The following is a 7,970-nucleotide window of genomic DNA, read 5'->3' on the forward strand; positions in this document are numbered from 1 at the left end:
CGGAATAGCCACTTCCTTGTATTAGACTTGTGCAGGTCTTCCTCCCACACTGGATCATCAGTTCGTATCATGGTCCCAGACCAGTTCTTGTTCAGCATTGTATCTACCTCTGCCTTCCCAATATCTAATGCTTGGTTTTGCACTTAGTGGGTACCAAAAAAGTGCAATCATAAATATTATAAATTAAAATTTGGAAGAGAAACTTCCAAAATGCTAGCAATAATATGTAAATAGTGCATGAGAAACATGTTGGATTCTACAAAACAAAAAAAAATACCAAAGCTCACGGGCTCCCAGGGATGTGTACAATAAACAGCCCTGTGCTATGTGACTGAGGAAGGCCATAACTGAGGTTTGGAACTGATAACTGCTCCTACATGGCTGGAGAGGTTCTGGACCTCCTCTTGGATGCTGATGAGGCTCCCACTCAAGGCTAAGGAGAGAAAAAAAGTGGAAGAAGCTACTGGCTGTGATGGTATATAAGTGTGGCTTCATCTGCCAAATAGCTAAGGATCAGAAAAGGGGCTTCAGGCAAAATTAGCTGATGAACATGTAATCTAGAGGTCTTTTATAATGTTCATGTCATGGAAGAAGATTATCAGAACCATGTATGTTAACTGCTTAACTCAGAAGAAATCAAAAGGGAATTATGGAGTTTTATTGTACTCTCTGGGGTGTAAAAACACAAGTGAACCGTAGGATCCAATTTGGGATCACTGAGAACAAGTCATAGCAAATAACTTCAGTATCAAGCTTGGATATGATTCCAAGCTTGGAACATTGGAGAAATATCTAATCTATTGAATTAGTTCATAGTGGTTTCAGCAGAAGTCCCTCATGACATACTTGAGTTGGATGACATTTGAGGTCCTACCAGCTCCTTCCAGGTTGAGTTGACTGTATTCTCTTCTGTGACCTCTTCATTAGAGCCTACTAGCAGTGAAGTAGTTGTCATGCTGCATTTACCTGTTAACATGTCAATCATTCCTAACTTACATACTCAGGTGTTTTCATTTTCCATCATAGCATCTAGCCCAGAATAAGATATTCTTAAAATTTGTGGAATGAATGAGTGAATAGAATTTCAAGTATAAGGTTAACAGATTGGGACTAACCTATCTGGATAGAGTGTTAACTGTGTTTTTTCTTTGAAATTGTTCAGTTCAACATTTTTATCAGTAACACAGGAGACATGATTATCTAATTTATTCATAATGCAAAACTGAGAAAGACAGTTAACCTTAGAGATGACAGAATCAAGATAAGGATGATCTCAAAAGATGTAATAATGGTCCAGATAATGAAGTGAAATTTAATGGGAATACATTAAAGTCCAGCATTGAAATGTAAAACATCAAAGTCTTGAGTAAAATATGGAAGAGTTTTGACTTGATGGTAATCCATAGGAAGACCCTCTAATGGTTTTAGTGAATCACAAAGTGAACACAAGGCAACATTGTCATGAGAAACCAAAATAGATGTTGATAAGCTCAAGGTGAACTCATAGCATTCAACCTTCTTATCACCTGAGGCCATAGTCTCCAAGACCATATTGGGAGCAGAGGTGTCTGATTCAAGGCTCTAGTCCTTATGAGAGAGACTGACAAAACAGAGGGTGTCCAGAAGAAAGTGATAAGGCTGGTAGATGGTTTTAAAATCCCTGGCCTGGTAGGAGCTGTTAAAAGAATAGGATGTTTAGTTTGGATAAGAGACACCTATGAAGTCATTTGATAAATAAATGACTGATGTGTGAAGGAAGGAATATACCTGCTGCTCTGTGCTATATCAGAGGCTAAAGGTAGGGCTTACCGGTAGGTAGTTACTAGATTATTAGCTGTAGGAAGGCCAGGGGTATGTGTGTCCTGTTCACCACTAGAGCCTCAGCACTTAACACAGTGACCAGTAGATAGTAGGGGTTCAGTAAATCAATACTGAATGAATAAATAACAATTTGAAAAAGAGCTTGACTCAGATCCCATTAGTCCTGAATTCAAATTCACTACTCCACCTGGGAATTCCACGACTTTGAGCAAGTATAGGTAGCCTCTCTACACTTGTTTACACACGCTCAAATAGGGATAATAGTATCATTTTAAGTGATTCACATGATTTTTATGACTATCAAGTCAAAAGTGATCATCTGAAATCTCTTTAAATAAAAATAGCAAAGTTCTCATTGGTTCAAGAGGGTGGAGTAGAAGGACGTGCAAGAGAACTGGAACCACAACTAACTGCTGAACAATCATTGACAGGAAGATACTGAAATTCACCAAAAAACATATCTCACATCCAAAGACAAAGGAGAACCTGCAATGAGATGGTAGAAGGGGCTCAATCACAATAAAATCAAATCTCATAACTGTTGAGTGGGTGACTCACAAACTGGAGAACACTTATACCACAGAGTCCACCCACTGGAGTGAAGGTTCTGAGCCTCACATCAGGCTTCCTAACCTGGGGGTCTGGCAACAACGGGAGGAGGAATTCCTAGAGAATCAGACTTTGAAGGCTAGAGGGAGTTGATTGCAAGACTTCAACAGGACTGGGGGAAACAGAGTCTCCACTCTTGGAGGACACACACAAAGTAGTGTGTGCATCAGGACCCAGGAGAAGGAGCAGTGACCCCATAGGAGACTGAACCAGACCTTCTTGCTAGTGTTGGAGGGTCTCCTGCAGAGGCGGGGGGTGGCTGTGGCTCACCGTGAGGACAAGGACACTGGCAGCAGAAGTTCTGGGAAGTACTCCTTGGTGTGAGCCCTCCCAGAGTCTGCCATTAGCCCCGCCAAAGAGCCGGGTACGTTCCAGTGCTGAGTTGCATCAGGCCAAACAACCAACAGGGAGGGAACACAGCCCCACCCATCAGCAGACAAGCAGATTAAAGATTTACTGAGCTCTGCCCACCAGAGCAACACCCAGCTCTACCCACCACCGGTCCCTCGCATGAGGAAGCTTGCACAGGCCTCTTAGATAGCCTCATCCACCAAAGGGCAGACAGCAGAAGCAAGAAGAACTACAATTCTGCAGCCTGGGGAACGAAAACCACATTCACAGAAAGATAGACAAAATGAAAAGGCAGAGGAGTAAGTACCAGATGAAGGAAGAAGATAAAACCCCAGAAAAAAAACTAAATGAAGTGGAGATAGCCAACCTTCCAGAAAAGGAGTTCACAATAATGATAGTGAAGATGATCCAGGACCTCAGAAAAAGAATGGAGGCAAAGATCGAGAAGATGCAAGAAAAGCTTAACAAAGACCTGGAGGAGTTAAAGAACAAACACCTAGAAGAATTAAATAACAAACAAACAGAGATGAACAACACAATAACTGAAATGAAAAATACACTAGAAGGAACCAATAACAGAATAACTGAGGCAGAAGAAAAGATAAGTGACCTGGAAGACAGGGTAGTGGAATTCACAGCCTTGGAACAAAATAAAGAAAAAAGAATGAAAAGAAATGAAGACAGCTTAAGAGACCTCTGGGACAACATTAAACACAACAACATTCGCATTAGAGGGGTCCCAGAAGAAGAGAGAGAGAAAGGACCTGAGAAAATATTTGAAGAGATTAAAGTCAAAAACTTCCCTAACATGGGAAAGGAAAGCCACCCAAGTCCAGGAAGCACAGAGAGTCCCAGGCAGGATAAACCCAAGGAGAAACATGCCAAGACACATAGTAATCAAACTGACAAAAATTAAAGAAAAGAAAAATTATTAAAAGCAGCAAGGGAAAAATGACAAATAACATACAAAGGAACTCCCATAAGGTTAAGAGCTGATTTTGCAGCAGAAACTCTACAAGCCGGAAGGGATGGCACAATATATTTAAAGTGATGAAAGGGGAGAAACTACGACCAAGATTACTCTACCCAGCAAGGATATCATTCAGATTCGACAGAGAAATCAAAAGCTTTACAGACAAGCAAAAGCTAAGAGAATTCAGTACCACCAAACCAGCTCTGGAACAAATGCTAAAGGAACTTCTCTAAGTGGGAAACACAAGAGAAGAAAAGGACCTACAAAAACAAATCCAAAATGATTTAAGAAAATGGTAATAGGAACATACATATCGATAATTATCTTAAATGTGAATGGATTAAATGCTCCAACTAAAAGACACAGGCTCGCTGAATGGATACAAAAACAAGACTCATATATATGCTGTGTACAAGAGACCCACTTCAGACCCAGGGACACATACAGACTGAAAGGGAGGGGATGTAAAAAGATATTCCATGCAAATGAAATCAAAAGAAAGCTGGAGTAGCAATACTCATATCAGATAAAATAGACATTAAAATAAAGAATATTATAAGAGACAAGGAAGGACACTACATAATGATCAAGGAATCAATCCAAGAAAATCTAACAATTATAAATATATATGCACCCAACATAGGAGCACCTCAATACATAAGGCAATTGTTAACAGCTATAAAAGAGGAGATCAACAGTAACACAATAATAGTGGGGGACTTTAACACCTCACTTACACCAATAGACACGTCATCCAGACAGAAAATTAATAAGGAAACACAAGCTTTAAATGATACAATAGACCAGATAGATTTAATTGATATTTATAGGACATTCCATGCAAAAACAGCAGATTACACTTTCTTCTCAAGTGAACATGGAATATTCTCCAGGATAGATCACATCTCGAGTCACAAATCAAGCCTCGCTAAATTTAAGAAAGTTGAAATAATATCAAGCATCTTTTCTGACCAAAATGCTATGAGATTAGAAATCAATTACAGGGGGAAAAAATGTAAAAACACCAAACACATGGAGGCTAAACAATATGTTACTAAATAACCAAGAGATCACTGAAGAAATCAAAGAGGAAACCAAAAAATAACTACAGGAAAATTACAACAAAAACAGGACGATCCAAAACCTTAGATGCAGCAAAAGCCATTCTGAGAGGGAAGTTTATAGCAATACAATCCTACCTCAAGAAACAAGAAAACTCTCAAGTAGACAATCTACTTGACACTTAAAGGAACTAGAGAAAGAAGAACAAACAAAACCCAAAGTTAGTAGAAGGAAAGAAATTATAAAGATCACAGCAGAAATAAATGAAATAGAAACAAAGAAAACAATAGTAAATATCAATAAAACTAAAAGCTGGTTCTTTAAGAAGATAAACAAAATTCATAAACCTTTAGCCAGACTCATCAAGAAAAAGAGGGAGAGGACTCAAATCAATGACATTAGAAATGAAAAAGGAGAAATTACAACAGACACCACAGAAATACAAAGCATCCTAAGAGACTACTATAAGGAACACTATGCCAATAAAATGAACAATCTGGAAGATTTGGACAAATTCTTAGAAAGGTGTAACCTTCCAAGACTGTACAATGAAGAAATAGAAAATACGAACAGACCAATCACAAGTAATGAAAGTGAAATGGTGATTAAAATCTTCCAACAAACAAAAATCCAGGACCAAATGGCTTCACAGATGAATTCTATCAAATATTTAGAGAAGAGCTAACACCCATCCTTCTCAAACTCCTCCAAAAATTGCAGAGGAAGGAACACTCCCAAACTCATTCTATGAGGCCACCATCACCCTGATACCTAAACCAGACAAAGCTACTACAAAAAAGAAAATTACAAACCAATATCACTGATGAACATAGGTGCAAAAATCCTCAACAAAATAGTAGCAAACAGAATCCAACAACGCATTAAAAGGATAATACACCATGATTAATTGGGATTTATCTCAGGGATGCAAGGATTCTTCAATATACGCAAATCAATCAATGTGATACACCATATAACAAATTAAGGAATAAAAACCATATGATCATCTCATAGATGCAGTAAAATGTTTTGACAAAATTCAACACCGATTTAGGATAAAAACTCTCAGAAAGTGGGCATAGAGGGAAACTACCTCAACAAAATTAAGGCTATATATGACAAACCCACAGCAAACATCATTCTCAATGGTGAAAAACAGAAAGCATTTCCTCTAAGATCAGGAACAAAACAAGGATGTCCATTCTCGCCACTATTATTTAATATAGTTTTGGAAGTCCTAGCCATGGCAATCAGAGAAGAAAAGAAAATAACAGGAATACAAATTGGAAAAGAAGAGGTAAAACTGACACTGTTTGCAGATGACATGATACTTATACATAGGAAATCCTAAAGATGCCACCGAAAAACGACCAGAGCTAACCAGTGAATTTGGTAAAGTTGCAGGATACAAAATTAATGCACAGAAATCTCTTGCATTCCCATACACTAATGACAAACGATCAGAAAGAGAAATTAAGGAAACAATCCCATTCATCATTGAAACAAAAAGAATAAAATACCTAGGAATAAACCTACCTAAGGAGGTGAAAGGCCTGTACTCAGAAAACTGTAAGACACTGATGAAAGAAACCAAAGATGACACAAACAGATGGAGAGATATACCATATTCTTGGCTTGGAAGAAACAATATTGTGAAAATGACTATACTACCCAAAGCAATCTACAGATCCAATGCAATTCCTATCAAATTACCAATGGCATTTTTTACAGAACTAGAACAAAAAAATCTTAAAATTTCTATGGAGACACAAAAGACCTCAAATAGCCAAAGCAGTTTTGAGGGAAAAAATGGAGCTGGAGGAATCAGAGTCCCTGACTTCAGATTTTACTACAAAGCTACAGTCATCAAGACAATATAGTACTGGCACAAAAACAGACATATAGGTCAATGGAACAGGATAGAAACCCCAGAGATAAACCCACGCACCTATGGTCAACTAATCATGACAAAGGAGGCAAGGATATACAATGGAGAAAAGACAGCCTCTTCAATAAGTGGTGCTGGGAAAACTGGACAGCTACATGTAAAAGAATGAAATTAGAACACTCCCTAACATCATACACAAAAATAAACTCAAAATGCATTAAAGACCTAAATGTAATATCTGACAATAAAAAACTCTTCAAGGAAAACATAGGAAGAACACTCCTTGACATAAACCACAGCAAGATCTTTTTTGACCCACCTCCTAGAGTATGGAAATAAAAACAAAGATAAACAAATGGGACCTAATGAAACTTAAAAGCTTTTGTACAGCAAAGGAAACTATAAACAAAATGAAAAGTCAACCCTTAGAATGGGATAAAATATTTGCAAATGAATCAGCAGACAAAGGATTAATCTCCAGAATATATAAACAGGTCATGCAGCTCAATATTAAAAAAAACCACCCAATCAAAAAATGGGCAGAAGACCTAAATAGACATCTCTCCAAAGAAGACATACATACAGATGTCCAAGAGGCACATGAAAATCTGCTTAGCATCATTAATTGTTAGAGAAATGCAAATCAAAACTACAATGAGGTATCACCTCACACTAGTTAGAATGGGCATCATCAGAAAATCTATAAACAACAAATGCTGGAGATGGTGTGGAGAAAAGGGAACACTCTTGCACTGTTGGTGGGAATGTAAATTGATACAGCCACTATGGAGAACTGTATGGAGGTTCCTTAAAAAACTAAAAATAGAATTACCATATGACCCAGCAATCCCACTACTGAGCATATACCCAGAGACAACCATAATTCAAAAAGACACATGCACCCAATATTCATTGCAACACTACTTACAATAGCCAGGTCATGGAAGCAACCTAAATGCCCATCAACAGACGAATGAATAAAGAAGATGTGGTACATATATATAATGGAATATTACTCAGCCATAAAAAGGAATGAAATTGGGTCATATGTAGAGATGTGGATGGACCTAGAGACTGTCATACAGAGTGAAGTTAGTCAGAAAGAGGAAAACACATATTGTATATTAACGCATATATGTGGAATCTAGAAAAATGGTACAGATGAACCAGTTTACAAGGCAGAAATAGAGACACAGATGTAGAGAACAAATGTATGGACACCAAGTGGGGAAAGTGGGGCCGGCAGTGGTGGTGGTGGTGGGATGA

This window comes from Tursiops truncatus, chromosome 1 (assembly GCF_011762595.2).
Source record: "Tursiops truncatus isolate mTurTru1 chromosome 1, mTurTru1.mat.Y, whole genome shotgun sequence".
Classification (NCBI taxonomy): Eukaryota; Metazoa; Chordata; class Mammalia; order Artiodactyla; family Delphinidae; genus Tursiops; species Tursiops truncatus.